The 18,675-nt window shown below is 34.8% G+C and overlaps 1 long non-coding RNA gene across 1 annotated transcript; it reads right to left on the reverse strand.

Annotated features, from left to right (window-relative positions):
- LOC143186235 (uncharacterized) lies at window positions 1-1,932 on the reverse strand. Its single transcript, XR_013003031.1, has 2 exons — window positions 1,725-1,932; window positions 1-1,324 (listed from the first exon to the last, which is right to left on the reverse strand). It is a non-coding gene; the product is annotated as an uncharacterized LOC143186235 (long non-coding RNA).
- Between the last annotated feature and the right edge of the window lie 16,743 nt (window positions 1,933-18,675).

Below are 18,675 nucleotides of genomic sequence, written 5' to 3' on the forward strand. Positions count from 1 at the left end.
TTCTCGTTAAACTTTCTATTTATTTATTTAATTCCTTCTCTTACACATATAGTTTCTCATTCTTATTACTAACACATGCGCCTCCTTACTTCCTTCTTACAAATGTCCCTTCCATTAGCTACCTTTCGTTATACCTTACTTTATTCGCATATTCTTGTTTACGTGTTCTATTCTCAATCATCTACTCGTTCCATCTATGTACTATTGCTATATTGCGATATCCTAGTGTTGCACTCACCCGCGGTGTCCCTATTCTATTGTTTATTATTCTTCTATATATATACAAAAATCTTTTTTTTTTTTCATATTTACAATTTACCTTCGTGTCATTTCATCGTTATTATTACTATCGTTATCTAACTCTATCCTTAGTAACAATCCGAACCTTCTATCATTCCAGCATTAACATCTCCTATGTCTAGTCTACTCATCATACCGTATTTATTTATCTATTTCTTCTCCTTTTCATAAAAGAGCAACAATATTTAACTAAGCTTATCTCGCATTCTAATCATATGTACATTCTGATTTTTTTTTTTTTTTTAAAGTTCTCCTCTTTTTTTCTTTTTAAAACAATTTATCTATATTACATTGTTATTTTCATTTTATTATTCTACTGTCCCGCCCTACTATTAAATTTACTTTCCTGTCCTCCTAATTTTACGCATCTTTCTTCTTCTTTTCCTTTCCTGATCCTTCCCGGTTCCTTCCTGCCCACGGGGTGTCCCTTTCCTTTGGCTCTCGTCTTTGTCCCATTCCTTGTCTTCCACCTTGCCTCTGTCCCTTTCTTGTGCCATTCCTTGCTCTCTCCATCTGGAACACAACTTCCTCTCTTCCCCATTAGTACCCTTTTCTATTCTTCTATCCTTTTAACCTCCTACAAATTCAAATAACTGATTAGACATATTGTTCACGTGCATTGATTCTTTGGAAATCCCATCTCCCTTGTACGCTCTATGTTCCATCAATATCTCGCTACGCTTGTGTATGTATTATTTGTCTGTCTATATTTATTTATTTATTATTTGCATGCTCGTGTATATTTATGTATATGTTTATGTTTTTGCATAACCAGTTCTTACATGAACTTTCCCTCCAACCTTCTCTCCTTTATTTACATAAACTTCTCTTTTTTTTTTTTTTTTACATTTGTTCAAACTCCTCTCCTTTCCCTTCCTCCTCTTCTCCCTTTCTTTCTCCTTGTCCTTTTCTGTTCTCCCTCTTCTGTCCTGCTCTTTTCCTCGTTTCTCCTGCTTCTCCCGACTGCTTTGATGAAGTCCTCCCGGTCGTCTCTCCTCGCCCTCCTCCACCGCTTCCTAGTTCGCTGCAAATAGTGCAAATAATTATTTCCTCTGTGTTTCTCACCTTTATGTCCATTGCGATGAGAGCCCCGACCTCGCCCCCATCCGTGAGTCCCCCCAGGATCCGATTGATCCTATCATCCCCGAGGATGATCTAAACTTAGTGAAATACCCAAACCTAACCCAGACCAAACCCGAAGGAAAAACGATTTGGAAATAATTCGCCACATATACAAAGAGATAAGTAAAATTCGTTTACTCTTATTGTTTGTAAGTAAATTAATAGAAAATCATCATGAACTTGTTTTAATTGTTTTTAAAGGCTGGTATCAAGAACGGAGAAAGTGTAAAACTTGTAAGTATATCATCTTTAACATTCAAGTTATATAAATTCGAAAAGTAATTTTTATTAAACTGATTTACTTGTGCAGATTAAACCAGAGTTTACACTCGAAATATTTCGCGAGTGACTCGTGCCGTTCAATACCGCTTGCGAGTGACTTGGACCAACCATAATAGGATTTTACATACACGAGAGTAAGATTTGACATTTGCCTTCCCTCTCGTCTGTCCGAAGCTATCCGAAGTGATCCGAAGGGCCGAATTCACGTACATACGGCTCGTGCAGTAGTGTGTATAATGGAGGGGGAATCACAGTGTGGCTCCATCTCGCATTCATTAGGCAGCCACATGTCTGTGGATAATATTATTTCTGTAAAGAAAACTGTAACGGCAAATACCGACCAAGAAATTTCGTAAAGTCACGTGACTACCCTAGACCTTTAAAAGGGGAAGTATAGTTATTAGATGAACAGGTTTCTCTGGTTACAAAAGTCGTTATTTAAAGCCTGGGACATTTTGATTATATCGACTTGAATACTCAGATGCGTTTCCTGTCATTTGTTACAGAAAACGTAAACGAAAAGTAGAAAATGACCACATGCTTGAGAACAAGCACCTTTGCAGGTTAACCGAATGTTAAGAAACTTCGATGAGGCAGCCTGTACGTATAATCGCGTGCCTACGATAAAGCAGACGAACTGATAACAGATCCGACCAACGCGACGCCAGGTCCGCTCGTAAATTAACGGCATGCTCTTGAAAGGTATAGCTCAGAGAGAACGAAGATTTTTTTCGAAGGAAGAGGCAGTCCTGCGATATCCTTGAGGTCGAGCAGACCTCCAAATCTTTGTATCAGGCGTTTAAAAATATATATTCAATGTAAAATTCCTTACATTCCGTCTTATCTTACAAGATTATAGATACAATATATTGCTTAATATAATTAAATTTGATACGTGTAATAATAAACTTCACGAATTTTTTTCAGATGAGTTTGACATGTTAGACTTAGACGTATATAAATTAGATTGTACTGCCTTAGAAACGGCAAAAATTATTAAATTTATAGACGATGTTTTTGATAGTTTAAATGGCGACAAAGTAAAAGATTCTAAAGGGAAAATTTTAAGAGAGGCTGTTGCAAAGGTATCTTTCTATCTGCGATTTTGGAAAGATTCTGTACAAAAATTAAAAAAGATTTGCTTCATTGAGGAAGGTAGGCAGAAACAGTTTATTCTGCTTTCGCTTAAAAATTTCATATTAACTATTGAAAGCTTCATTGCCATAAGAAACATCCTGTTTAGTACAGGATTTAAATAATTTTTTCTAAGAAATTTCAATCAAGATCCACTGGGAAACTTTTTTAAGCAAATTCGACAACGCAATGCGTGCGCACAAAATTAACGCTAGACAATTTAAAGAATCATATAGAATGTTACTAGTTCGAAATATTTCCAGTATGAATTCTTTAGGTACGAATTGTTAAGAACCGTTTGATAATTCTTTATTGCAAATGCAAAATTTGATACAATCGTCGCCCTTAGAAATATCCACAAATTTGAATATCGTAGACAATATTCGCATAGCAATAACTAATTATAGCAATAAACTAGATTAAAAATATACCGCCATTTTTTTCCAGTTTTCAACGGTTTTCTACTGTTTCTTCGATATCTATTTTTCCTCTTTTACCTACTTCCCCATAGAAAGTGACGAAAACATATTTCTTGAGAGAACTGGCAACGCTGTCCTTGATGTATGTACATATGCACATATGTATGTATGTAGAAGTTTGTAGTAGACACCCCCTGTTTCTCGCACTCTGCTGCACAGAAGGCAGCAGTGGAATCCGCTCCACCATACTACCTTCCCCCGCTCCTTTAAGATTCAGTGACTTTTTCTAGCAAGGCTGTTGTAACGAAGGAGAATCAAATAAATTGTTATTAAAACAATTGTGTATATCTAAATAGTGCTCTCCTGTACTCATTCAATATATATGTATATGGTTACATAAATTTGTAGTACTATTGTTTATTATTACTAATATAATACAATGTAATACAATAATAAATAATTACTATTATTATTCTTTTTTCTTGTAGTATGATACAATTACTGCAATTTAGCATGACTTCTACCACTTCCTAGATTTAAAAAAAATATTTTCGTGTAAAATAAGAGTACCTCAATTCTTTCATATAATATTCATAATCGAAATTTATGGAGATAGACCAAATTATTTTTATATGAAAATGTACTATTATGAAATGGAATCATTCAATCATATTATTGTATTTTGGCAATTAATTAGAATATTCAGGTCGTTTAAGGTTATATCTAATTTAAATACTTATCACTCGTAGCACCGTTATATTAGATTGAATCGATAAGGTCGAATATGACATGAAAATAGTAAGAGGGCTCGCGAGCCCCCCAAGTGTGTGACACAAAAATGCATTGGATGACAGATCTAGTAATGATGTTGCATTAGCAATAATCAACAACAAGAATATTGTAAAATAGTGTCATGCTATTCATTTAATCTTATATTGATTCTTGGATTATCTTAGGCAAACCTCAGTTCATTGAGTAGCTGTCAATTTGAATGTTTACTAACCATGGCCTTGAATCCTTTATTTTTAATACTTTATGCTGTAAAAAAATAGTATTAGCTTTTATAGTCAAAAGTAAAATGGATCATTATACATACTAGAGAAATATAACTTATCTTTTTTAAAGTGTTAAAAAGGGCTACTTCTTTGTAAAAAATCATCCTCCATATTAGTAAAACGATTTTCTTTCTGCAAAAAAATTAATATTAATTTATTTTACTAACAATAAAAACAAATTACATGTTATGCATACTTAAAAAGAATAACACAGAGATACCTTTTCATTAAATCAATGAAAAGCCTATTCTTCCATAAGAAGCTTTACATTCTCAAATCATTTTCGTTATATTTCTTTCAACATCCTAGCTAGGTATCTTCGTTTAACATGTGCTCTATTAAAGATTGTGCAATTACTAATGTTGTTTTGTTTTTAGCATACTTTTCAATAATTTTAAGTGCATGCTCTAATTCTCTCTTCTTAATATTTCTTGCATTTTCGTATTGCTGTTGTTGTTGTTGATCTTCTTGTTCCATCATAAATGTATTAATTTCTTCCTGTTGTTCCTCTATATATGTATACATTTCTCCCTCTGGCATATATATTTCTTCTGGTGGTTCCTCAATAGGTATAAATATTCTTTCCTGTTGTTCCTGCATAGGTGTATTAACTTCTTCTTTTTCTTCCATAGATGCTTCTTCATGTTGTTCCATTAGAGGTGTATTAATTTCTTCCTGTTGTTGTTGCATGTGTGCATATATCTCTATTTTATCCTTCATAGATATATTAATATCTTTCTGTTGTTCTTCTATGATTCCATTACCTTCTTTAGTCTGTATTCCTTCACCTTCTTCAGTTTCATCATCATAGATATTTAATATTTCTTCACATTGTGATAGAAATTCAGCCACTCGTTTTGGACAAGGTTCTTCTCCTGTGATTGTGCCAATTATCTGACTTAACTCAGTATCTAGAGAACTGTCTGGGTTTTCCTCTATTGTTCCTGTAGAAATAGTTTTTAAAATTCTCTTCCATGCATTTTGAATACTAATTGTATTTATATCTGCCCATGCTTCATGTAATAAACGTATACACTCTCTTACATTATTATATTTTGTATAAAATTGTTGTGTATCATCTACATGCAATAGTACATTGTGCAACATTTTATGAAGATAAGTTTTTTGTAATATAGTAATAATTCCTTGGTTCATTGGTTGAAGAAGAGTACTAGTATTAGGAGGCAAAAATATGATTTCAAAATTATCATCGGGTTGGACGCCTAATAACTCTAAATTGTGGCTTTGGCCATAAATATATTCGTAACAATCTAATATGAGAATAACTTTCCCATGTCTACCATTTTCTGATTGATACTTTTTTACAGATGGTTTAAAGTGGTTTTCATACCATTCACTGAATATGACTTTATTCATCCATGTTCGTTCATGTACTCTATATATTACTGGCAAACTCTTGCAATTTTTTAGTGCTTTTATATCACCAAATTTGTATATAGATATGTCAAGTTTATGACTACCACTTGCATTAGCACATATGCCCACAGCTAGATAATCCTTCTTTGACATTGTTCCTGCAAAATTTTTTTCTTTACTAGGCATAAATGTTGATGGAGGAACAGCCGTCCATGTAAGGCCCACTTCATCCATGTTGTAAATATTATGGTAATCAATTGTTTCTTTTTCTAGTCGTTCATGAAACTTAGTTATAAATTTTTCTGCAGCAGCCTCATCTGCACTTGTTCTTCTTCCATATATACGACTTAAATGAATGTTGCAACGTTTCTTGAACTTTGTCAACCAATCTCTACTTGCATTAAATGTTGACACTCCATACTTGTTGCTAATTGCTAATGCTTTTTCTCTTAAAAGTATATCAGAAGTTAAATCTCCCCACACTCTTCGTTCTAAAACCCATGCAAATAAACGATTTTCTACATGTGTTATTTTCCGTTGATTACTTTGTTCCAGTATTTGAGTCTCTACGAAATGTTGTAATAATTTTTCGTCTCGTCGAATACGACGAATCGTATTAGGAACAACACGGTATTCATTGGCTAATCCGATAATAGATGCCCCATTTTGTACTTTCTGACAGATTTCTAGTTTCTGTTGTTTTGAAAGTACAGTTCTCGTCCTAGTAGCTTTATTATCTGTCATAATAATAGAAACTCTATAAACTATCACAAATATACAGACGAACACGAATAATTATATTTTTGTATTAAAAGAAGAGCGCTCTCGTTTTCCGTCTTCAACGTCAACCCAAGATCCAATCAACCATGGACTCTGAAAGAACCTGAAAGTCTGAGCTGAGCTGAGTATAGAGTGTGATCAGTTTAACTAAAAACCTAGGTGGAAACCTCGAAAGGACTGCCTCTATCGGCCAAAGGCAGAAGTATAGAGCTGAAGCCATCGCTCTACAAGGTCTGTGTTTGAGAATTGCTGCCAGTACAATGAAAATGACTGTCTCCACCCCAGCCTGCAAAAGTAAGAATTTCGAAAAAAAATACTGGCCTATTCCCCTCTAATGGTAATTTATGCATGAAAACATACCGATATCTTCTAATAGATTGCTTTTTCTACAGATCTGACTGTATAGAAAAATTGCACCTTTGCTGCCCTTAATTACACTCTCTTTACTTTTCTAAAATTTATAATAGTTTAGACAAAATCAGCAATTAAGTGATTTCCTAAAACAGTAAATGCCATTGTGCATACGTGACAAGGCTATAGGTGGGAAATTTAAACGCTTTAAAGTGCGCATACGTAATTAAAGCAGATAATTAAGTGAATCGACAAGAATTTTATGAATCTAATAATGTAAATCCAAAGGCTGGAATTAGCACCTCCCACAAATGTACTCTTTCCTATTTGCACCTCTATAGATATGCCAAAAGATAGTAATATGAAGTAAAAGGTATAGCTGGTATGTTAGAAAACACACTGATAAATTACAAAAAACCACATACTGTAAAACGATCTCAACATAAAACAAATGCTATTAGTCTGTTTGAAATTGTACCCCTCCTAATTTTACAAAAGTCACAAGAATTTAGATAAGGAAGTACGTGTGTTAGGTAACCACGACGAGGTTAGGCAGGCTTGTATAGTTCACATTATTCCTACAGTCAATATTTCACCCTCCGAATATGTGCCTTTTTTCAATTGCACCCTTACGATTTTTGCAAAAAAGGTGAAAAAAATTCGAGTGGGGGCGGTATTATATCGTGTGCAATATCGGCGAAGCGGAAGGCGGAAATAGTTATATTTGTCATAAAATATGACAAAAATAATTGCTTTACAGTATTGCTGGAACGTTTTTAAAACACTCTCCATGCAATCTTGCCTTGAAATATTACAGTCAGCTTGTAGTAATACTGCGATATTATCCACTGCAACTTAAGATATTCCAGCAATGTAACTACAATATTCGGTGCTATATGGATAGATATTTATTTATTTATCCCATATAAAGATCCGACAATGCAGTGTCTAAGAGATTGAATACGTTTTTCATTCTATGTTTTTTCAGTGAACAGTTTTTAATTTTAGTTTTTTTGGCTGACAGTGTCTAGATTACCCTTAAGAAAAATCTTTAAGAAAGTCGCGATGGCCGCTTTCTCCATCTTTTCCACTTCCAAGTTTTATCGTTAAAACATTTGGGACTGACTCATCAAGGATCACCTTAGAATTGAGAAAGGATCGCATTTCGACAGAAATGTCATAAATTCCACACACTTTATGGGTTGTAAAAATAAGGAATTAAGATACAACTACGATTATTAGTTCAGTATTTCAATAAAATGCTTAGAGAAGACTCAGGCTACGTGTGAGAAGTCACGCAATTAGCAATTAATCCAAAAAGAGCTTTATAGATAGATTTTCAAATGAATAATTGAAGTCGTCACAAATAAATAACGCAAAAATATTCCAATAAAAAGAAAACTGAAAATTCAAGTAACACTAATATGTATTTATTGAAAAAATATGATTTTAGTTCCACAGATATTTCAATTCGAAATCCTCTTTTATTTCATGATTTCAAATTTTAATTTAAAAATCCCACAAACGCATACACGAAAACAGCTTATTCTAAGACTGATTTATGTTTACGCCTTTTAAACGAAAACATTCATTACAGATAAGCACAACTGACAAGAGTTACATAGTCATGTACTCTTTGTACAAATATTTACGAATTTCGAGAGTGCAACTAGAATGAGTAAAAGTGAAGTTGCTCTTCGTCGAAATCCGTTGGAAATAAGTTGTATTTTACGAGATATGAATGTTTTTCAGCAAGATCAGAGGGTACCTTATTTTCCAGCCATTTCGGAAAAACTGTGAGGGTGCAATTAAAAAAAAATACTTTCGGAGGGTGCTATTAGAGAGGAGTAGGCCAGATTTTTTTTCCGAAGTTCGTATTTCTGCAGACTAGGGTGAAAGCGTTCCTCAAGGGAGAGTCTGGACACTCTAGGTATTTTCAAGCGAAGTCGGATACTGATATAGGAAATAACAAAATGGATAAATTTAAACTGTGTAGCTCTGGGTCCCTTTTTACACGGCGGATTTGTACCATGTAAAAAAAAGTAGTGTAACAATCAATTTGCAAGAAAGTATAAAATTTATGTTGAATTATGCAAAAAGCAATTTCAAATATGAAAATGCATTCACTAATAACATTTTATTTAATAAACACATAAAACAAAATTTATTGTGTTGAGTAAAATGAAGAAAAAAATAAAACGAGATCAAATGTATGTATAAAATTAAATATTTTTAAACATCTTACATAAAGTTTGTTACTTTTATTCAATTTAATAAATGTTAAATATAGTGCGTATTTCTATTAGTGTACCGAGGTGTTGCTGTACAGTCACAGTCAATCAGTTAGGGTGAGTCACCTAACGTTTACACCTCAAATATCTTTGTTGTTTTTTAAAATAGGTCAAATGTCTCAAGGAGAAAGTCGAATTGTTCAATGGAGTTTATACAAAAACAAAAGAATTTTTTTACATTTTTGTAGAGACATTAAGATCAGCTTCACTTTTGTAAATGAAACCACTCCTTTCTAAACACCTATAATGATAGTCCCTTTCATTAGGAATTTAATGTCTATAATTATTCAGGATCATTCAAGATCACGGACAGAGAAAACGTACAAGATTTAAAATGTGAAAGCAAAATACGTTTCTTACGAGTGAAACATGTAAACATATTCAGATAATATTCAATGTTATTGAATATTTTCAAATATCCTCTAGTTGATTACGCTGCGATTGATTTACGAACAGTATACTTCAAAATGTTATTCCGTTATGTCTTACTTAGTGATTGAAAGGTGTATTATGATAACGGTTTACCGTGAATGTAGGCAAAATGCAGTGCAGACCCGATTGTTTGATTAAGAGAGGTACCCTGACCGAAACAGTTCTTCTAGGCAGACTTTTGTTAATATCTACAAATTGTCTAGAAATACTGAAAGTGTAGATATAAGAAAGCGTAAACGCAAGAATTCCGCGACTAATGAAGACGCTGAAATAAATATTTTAACAGCTATAACTGTCAGTTCACATGTGAGTATGAGAAAAATTGCTCGAGAAATAAGCATGAGTCAAAATAGCCTAATACGAATTCTGGCTCGACATAAATTTTATCCGTTTCACGTATCGCTGCATTAAGAATTACACAGAAATGATTTTCAAAATTGAATTACATTTAGTAATCATGGCTCAATTAATCCACGGAATGCCCGTTATTGGTCTGTTGATAATCCGCATTGGCTTCAAGAAATTTGACTACCAAAGACAATGGAACGTAAATATGTGGTGTAGTATTTTGAACGACAAAGTAATCGGGCTACACTTCATTACCGGACCGATGACAGGATAAAAATATTCTTAGTTTTTGCAAGATCTGCTAATTTTGTTAGAAGATCTCTCTTTACAAAACCGTCACGATATGTGGTATCAATATGACGCCTGTTCTGCTCATTATGTACAAGTAGTAAGAAAAACGTTGGATTCTAGGTTTCCAAATCGATGGATTGGACAAAGTGGAACTGTTTCATGGGCAGCACGTTCGCCTGATTTAAATCCACTGGATTTATTTTTGTAGGGTCTGTTAAAAGAGACCGTGTACATGAATGCTCCAACAGCAGTTGAAGATATGCATCAGCCTATCATTACATCATGTGCAAATATCACCTCTGATATACCTGTCACAGTTCAACATTCTTTCAGAGCCCGGTTACAGCAACATATTGACGTAAACGGTCATCATTTCGAACATTTATGAAACACAGGTATTTCGTTTTCATATTTTAAATCTTATACGTTTTCTTTGTCCGTAACCTTAAATGATCGTGAATAGTAATAGTCACTGAATTTCTAATGAAAGGGATTATCATTGTAGCATTTTAAAAAAATGGAGGTGACTTTCATATCTCTAACTAAAATGACAAAAAAATAAAAATTTCTTTGGCATTGTGTGAGTTTCATTGAACTATTCATCTTCGTCCTGAAGACACTTGACATATCTTTAAAAACAACAAAGATATTTAAGGTGTAAGTGTTAGGTGACTCACCCTATATACAAGATGTCCCAAACAAAGGGCAGAAGTCATAAAAGCGGGATTCTTGGAGTGAATCTAATCAACTTTTTCCTTTGCAAAAATGTCTTCTGAAGCTTTATTAACGAGTTATTAACGAAAAACATCAACCAATCAGAGAGCGCAGATAGCGAGCGCTCGGCCGACCAATCACAGTGCACAAGCTACGCGTAGCGTTTGCTCTGGCAATGCTCGAGCTTTATACAAGAAACTCAAGATCTCTACGTTATTGTTCAATTTCTCTTAAACTATTAGATGAAAAATTATGAAAAAAATCGGGGATATGTTAGCTATCGCGACACAAATTATGAAATTTTGTCAGATTTTTAAATTAATTACCCAAGTTGTAAAAAATAAAAAACGAGAGAAAAAAATTGAAAAATGCCGATTTTGTATTGTAGCAATACGAGAATAATAATCATATTAATTTAGCAAATAAATATCACTAATACTATTGCTCTGAATTTTTTCACGTTTTTGAATTTGATACATCACGGTAAAAGAATAAAAAGCAATGTTTCCGTAGTTTCTACGGATTCTACACTATTGTTATGCGTATTAAAACATTGGAAATTGTGTCAAAATATTTGTTTCCTAAGAAATATAAAACTAGTAAATTCCATAGATTGCAAACTGTAATCCGTAAAAACTACGTAACCAGCGATTTTTATTTCTTTAACTGTGGCCCATTAAACCAAAAAATTCTAGATAAGAGAATAAGTAAACATGCAATTGTTATCGTTGAAACTCACCCATACGAAGAATTCACCTGCTGCTTGAACACTTGCTCCACTGCGTCACGCTGCCGATTCCAGTCTTTGAGGGATAAAGTAGTTTTAGCGTAGGACCTTGCGAAAAGTGTCCTTGCCAGTTTTAGTCAAGAGTCGCGATACTTTTTGCTTCAAATAAAGTATACAGTCTACCGTATCTTCAGCTTCAAGCACAATTTCGTCCGACGATATTGTCTTAAGCATTTCTGTATTTAAAGTATCGCACATGTGACAGGTAGGTAATAAATAAACCGTATCGATCAGTAGTTTTTTTTATATAATCGCACAATTATTACAAACGTCCGGTACAAGTCGAAGAAGTAAGTTCTAGTTTTGTGAACATCAAACATTTCGTATCAGAGTCTAGCAATGCACTAACGCAAATTCTAAAAAGTATTTCATGATATCGTGTATCAGACTGTTGTCGCACATTCATAGTTAATTCATCATAAGCAAACAAAATCCACAAATTAATAGGCCCTAATGAACCAAGAATTCTTTCGACTTTCTCTTTCGCCCATTCCACGAAAATCGCTTTTGACCTGCACACGCACATCATTTACTATTACTATAATTATAAGTATAACTTATAATATATATGTAAATAGATGTGAGTATGGCTGTTATTGTCAGTGTGACTGTTGTTGCGGTGTTTCTATTTCATTAAGAAAATTTTAATAAGTTTGTAAATGGTTTGTATTATTTTATTTTTTTTATAACTAGTACATATACTTGTACAGTTATAAGTTGTAGTTATAGGCACAAGAAATTTATAATTTGATTATTGATTTGATTAATGATCTCAAGTAAAAAATATCAATTAATTTCTTAGAAAACGTATTCACAGAATCATGAAATCATTTATTTGTAATGATTAACACATATAAAGATCTAAAAGTATTATAGGGAATTATTTTTTCTTATGTTTTGTTTTTTCGAATAAAAATTTTTTATACAAATGTTCTAATTAATTTTTGTTTTTGTCAAAATATTGGACAACCATGATATAACTATTATTATAACTATATAACTATAATTATAACTTATGATATAAAAAAATAAACAAAAAATTTAGTAGTATAAAAATTTCAAAACTGAATCAAATAGTAATTTCTCAAAAACGTAAACTCCTTTTTTTTATGTGAACACAGCCATTTTTCAAATCGACGATGCTAACATCATTCCTATTGTCCAATATAACTTCAATATCTTCTATTATCTTCCTCTCTTGCTCTTGATTATTAAGTTTATCTAATACTCGACTAATAGAAACACGTTTAACTAAAAAACAAACTATTTGTTTGTTTTTTAAATTCTCATGTTTCTCATGAAACATGAAACATGAGAATTTAGTTATACCATTTTAAAAAGTCTGTTATTGGACTTACCTGTTTCTACATACCAAATTCAAAATTCACATACAATTTCACAAAATTGCTTTCGTTTTGAAATACCGGATATTTGACCGAAGCTTCTAATCTGATTATTAATTGGTGCTTGATTTACAAAAGTTTCTACTTCATCTATATATATAAAATCTAAAATCTATATATATAAAATCTGATCTATATATATAAAAACTGATGAGCACATAAATAATGCCTATACCTAAATAACTGAAACTATGAAATAAATTTATAACAAATTAAACTAAAAACATATAAAGTATTTCATTACTTTCATTTAAAATACACAGTTAGAAATAAACAAACCCAGATGCATAACCTCTATCTCTACAAGCTCTCAAACGTAATGCACGAAAGTCATAATCGCATTTAAAATGATCACAACAATTTCAGAAGAAATCGGCAATCGGTACGCGATTACCAAAAATAACGTTAGTAGTTTATAAACATTTTTATTTACGCAAGTCCAATAAAAATGCATTTATTAATAACAAGTTTCGTGGTATAATTCATACTTAGCACGAATGTCTGTCTGGACTTCTGATGTGTTGCCAATCACTTCAACTGAACAATGCCGCCACACTCTTAAATTGATTTAGAACTACAAAAATCGCATTTGGTATCTTCCTCGTTCGCGCAAATTTACATAAACCTATCTTTCTCCCTCTAACATAGCTAGTAATATAGTTCTCATAGACTTCTTACTAGACTTCATTAGATGTCTGCCGGCACACGAACCGCTTAATATGCTATTTTTTCAATAATGCATACACTAATTTCACTAATATTTGCATCAATACGTAGATGAAAGTTGATAGAGTTATAATTAATTAATTTCCATGAAAAAAACATCTTCTAAGGTACTTTTAAAGAAAGAACTCAAAGTTTCAACATCTCCTCTTTCTTTATTCGTGTAGATAGATAATCTCGATGACAGCCTCTCGTCTGTTCATCCCTACCACTCGTGGTGCGAATATATCATGCTTGGCGTAAATCTGTATCGAGGCTCCTAAGACCAACCACGGGTACGGGAGCTCGGCATTTCGGACAGTTGCGAAAAGTTGAGAGAGAAGGCAGATGTGACTCTTACTTTCTCGTTCTTGAAACGTTGAAATTCAACTATTCAAATTGCCGGCAAGCGACACGAGCCAGCCATAATCTTTTCATTTGCCTAAATATTTCCTTTCTTTGATTCGCAAAAGGAGGCGGTGACGAATCTAGTCTTCAAGACGCCCAAAATTTTCCAAATTTGTGAAAGCATATTAAAATAAATAAATTTTGCAAAATATGTATTGCTTTGTTTTTATGGAAAATTAAATACACATAAAAATAAGAATATTTAGATCAAGCATTTGAAAAGACATGTTAGCAAAAATGACTGGATACGATCCCTATGGCGGTTCTGAGATAAGTGCCGTGTCCCTTGACACAGTCCTCTTGCCAGAGAGTCAAAAGACTTTCCCCACTTCGTGGCCAGATCCTCCAGAAACAAAGTACCTTTTCTTTAGCAAAGTTCTTTAGCAACACAACGTCGGACCGCTTGCCATTCTCAAACTTTCTATCTCTTCACATAAACATTCAATCCCGCAACACTCGATAGCTGGGAAACCCACGTGATTATCAGCCATCACCTGGCGTCGGGGCTGTTTAGTCTCACGCAGCCTCATTCAAGACCCCATAGCCTAAATCCCAATCATAAACTCGTCGAAGGCACGACGGAATAGAACCGTTCACCCTTGACTCCAGTTATAACATCAATTTCATATTTATCACAATAATAATGTAGCTATATAATCCACATTCTAGGTTAGTGGTTCTTAAACTTTTCAGAAGCGCAGGACACTTGCAGTTTTACAAGATTTTTGTGGAACATAGTATCAGGTGTTTTCCCTGCGTCGAACTGCCGTGTACTCAAGGCAGGGATGCCTGATAAGACTTGCCGTATCCGACCCGCAAATTTGTTGGTAAAAAGTATAGTCGTCCAGATGGGCGACAAGCACTTTCGTGCTGAGTAACGAAAAATCCGGAAAGTAGGCGATCCTTGCGACGCAGGTACGGCGGAAGCTTCGGCTAGCTCGTGGGAGAGGAAAAATCGTGGGTTGGAAACGTGTGGAGGAATCTAGCCTTCAGGACAAAGCAATGATGACACGGCGTGTATCTTGCACAGGTGTTTATTACAAGAAAATCGACCGCGCGTTACGGCACGGCAACGAAAGATCGGGTAGGTTTTCGGTAACACAATCCGACACGCGCCCGCAACAATCGACACGCGTGAACTTGGCCGTTACAAAGTTTGTGTCGGTCGCAATGACACCGGAATTACGCGAGAACAATCAGTACGAAATATCCAAGAGGTTAACGTTCGAGACAGCCCTGGAGGAAACCCGAATCGCACCTAGTACTACGGCACTCCGTGCCCGATAACTGAGACCAACGTAATTTGTGTAGCTTACCCTAATAATCGCTGATAGTTCCGCTCATTGTCTAGATCTCCGCAAGTCGGCAATCATCGGCAACGAGTGACGACGCTCGGCCACTCGGTCGCTCGGCATGCGCGCGTCACGCATGCCTCTCCTGCGCAAGCGCGACAGTCCCTCGACGTACTCGCTATGGTTCAGAAACTTTTGAACAAAATGCAAACGGGTGATGAAACATCAGAAAAAATGTTGATTAAAGAATTGATTAGAATTAGAGAATTAGAAGAATACGAAATAAAATATCAACAGACAAAACTGATAGTCGCCGCTATGATTGAACTGGCACGATATTCGCTGCAACGTCTCGATCTCAATGCCACGCCGACGAACCAGAGGTACAGGAGAGTAATTCTGGAGTCACTTTAGGAGTAGTCATAAAGACGAATCATTGAATAACGAAGAGAAATTCCAATACTTCATTCAAACGACGATTAAGGGATCTCAAGCTAGTGAGGTGGTAAATAGTTTTTCATCAACAGTAGAAAACTACCCAAAGGTAATAGAAAGCCTCGAGAAGCGTTTCGAGAAGAAAGAAATGTTGATTGACGTATATGTGCAAAAGCTTCTCAAGCTAATGCTCAATAGCAAGAGAGGTACGTCAATTGGTTTCATTTATGATAAACTAAAAACGCATCTCAAAGCATCCGATACGACAGCAATAGCGACTGAGATGTGTGCAGCAATGCTGTATTCGCTTGTGAAATCGGTCTCCCCTAAAGATACACTGAGAGCCTGACAGTGGCATCTGACAGTGTCGGGGGTTTATGCAGCTAAATGCCGGCTTACTCTTCTTATGAAATTTTTACAGTCTAAGATCGAAATGGAACAGAGAATTGTGATGACCTTCGATGGGTTGGGCCTTCGTAAACAAAGGAAGGAAAAGAAAGGCAAATTGGTCATGGAGATCGAGAAAAGGCTAAGAAAGGAATAGCTTTACGAGACGAATTAGGGCAACTAATTCTATATTATACTGTTGGCAACTAATGACATGACAAGTAGTAAATGCAAATTATGTTAAGGCGAAACAGATGACGTTAGCCAAAAGATGAAAGATTGGACAAGATAAGAATACTTGTTTCGATTGTCTGAAGGTTGGCCAAACCTACTAAAAGTGCCGATACCAAACAGTGTGTGGATGGTACTCTAAGAGGTACATTTTAATAATGTGCAGAGGAATATCGAGCACAATAGAAATGAACAAGCCGCCTGACAAAGAAAACTACCAAGCTGAAGAGCATGCACTAGCTAATTTGTCATCAGGACCAGAGGTGTTTTTACAGACACTTCGCGTCTACCTCGTAAAAGTCGGTAAGGGTATTGTTAAATCCCGGATGTCATAAATCATACATATTTGGACAGATAGCTGAGAAGATGAAAAACGATGTCTAAGGGAAGACTATGATAACGCATCTTCTATTTGGAGGAAACATACACTATCTTGTGCATTTAAGAAGTTTGGATAGCAGTTATGCTTGCGACTTTCGGGTGTTCTCCCAAAATGTAATTTGTCAAAATATCTAGAGCATCGGTTAATACACTAACAATAAGTATAACTGGTCGTATTGAACAGAAATCTAAAAAAGATCAACAAGAAGAAATTCTGAATAGATTTCGGGAAACGATTCGAGTTGACCCTTTCTGAAAATATGAAATTCTGATACATTCTGATACAATATTCACCTGGATCTCTCCATCATTAACTCTAAATTAGAGCGTGAACGAATATGGCTAAAGAAATTCAAAACTTTTTTTTACATCGACAATTGTATGGTGAGCGTCAGCTCTCTGAAGCAAGCTGTGTCTTTTAAAGAAATTTCACGATGATTTTGATCTGAAGAACTAACAGTTTTCTGACGATTTGGAAGAGCCAGTGATGTCTCCAGTATGACATAAAACAGAAAAACTTGATTGAAAGGAACAAAAATGTAAGTCCTGTCATATTTATTCAAATCGCGTTCGAGAACTGGTGCAAGTATTTGCTGTTTCAAATTCAACGCTGGGCTTTTGGCACGGAGTCAGAAACAATGTCATTGCATCTGTTTGTGGATGTAAGCAAAGAGGCATATACAGTGGTGGTCTACGTCCGGGTAAAATCACTTCAGGAGAACAGATTCGAGATTGTCGTGGTCAAATCACGGGTGACACCGAAGGAAACATGATTATTCCATTCAATCGTGTCCTTTCTCAGCCGACCTCAAGTTGTGACTTACCACTGGTCTGATTCTGCGATAGTTTTAGCATGATTACGGCATAAAAACCAATGGAGCATATTTGTTGTTAACCGAGTGTAAAAAATTCGTCGATTAACGAGCGTTGAAAGTTACAATCACGTTCCGGGAAAGCACAATTCTGTTGATTTACCATCTAGAGCATGTTATGTCGACTAGATGGTGGAGTCGGGATAATTGTCAGGACTCAAATGGTTGCGATTTCCAATGAATGAGTGGCCCTCGTCCTACTCTGCGGTTGATGAACTATAAAGAGTGTGTGTTCCATTGATTAAAACTAGTTTAAGTTAATTAACTCGCTAACGGTCGACGCTCCGTCGGTTCGTGCACAAAAATTAAGTATAATAATTAATTTTTAAATTATACGTTTTGTTCACCATTTTAACATTTTCAGGTGTAGAAATTAATATTATTGTAGAATGCCCAAAATTCGTGAACTAACGCCTGTTGAGAGGTCTCAAATGTTTAATAGACGTTTAAGAGGAGAGACATTGAGAAAAATCGCGTCTGATTCTAATATAGTGGCAGAATGTGTTAGAAATATGGTAAACCATTTAAAAACTAATGGTACTGCCGAAAATCTTTTGAAAGCAGGACGACCAAGGAAAACAACAGTGCGACAAGATCGCATGATATTGAGAGAGGTGCTCAAAGACCGCAACATTTCTTCGACACAACTGAAATCTGAATTAAATCTTCCTATCGAAGAGACACAAATCCGTATGAGAATAAAAGAAGCAGGATATCTAGGTAGAGTATCGAAAAAGTGACCACTTATCAGCAAACGTAACGCACGGAAACAATTAGTATTTGCTAAACAATTTGTGAATAAATCAATTGACGTTTGGAAAAATGTTATGTTCACGGACAAGTCAAAGTTTCAACTTCGTTCGACTTGACATATTCAGCAA

The sequence above is a fragment of the Calliopsis andreniformis genome, chromosome 12, assembly GCF_051401765.1.
Source record: "Calliopsis andreniformis isolate RMS-2024a chromosome 12, iyCalAndr_principal, whole genome shotgun sequence".
Taxonomy (NCBI): domain Eukaryota; kingdom Metazoa; phylum Arthropoda; class Insecta; order Hymenoptera; family Andrenidae; genus Calliopsis; species Calliopsis andreniformis.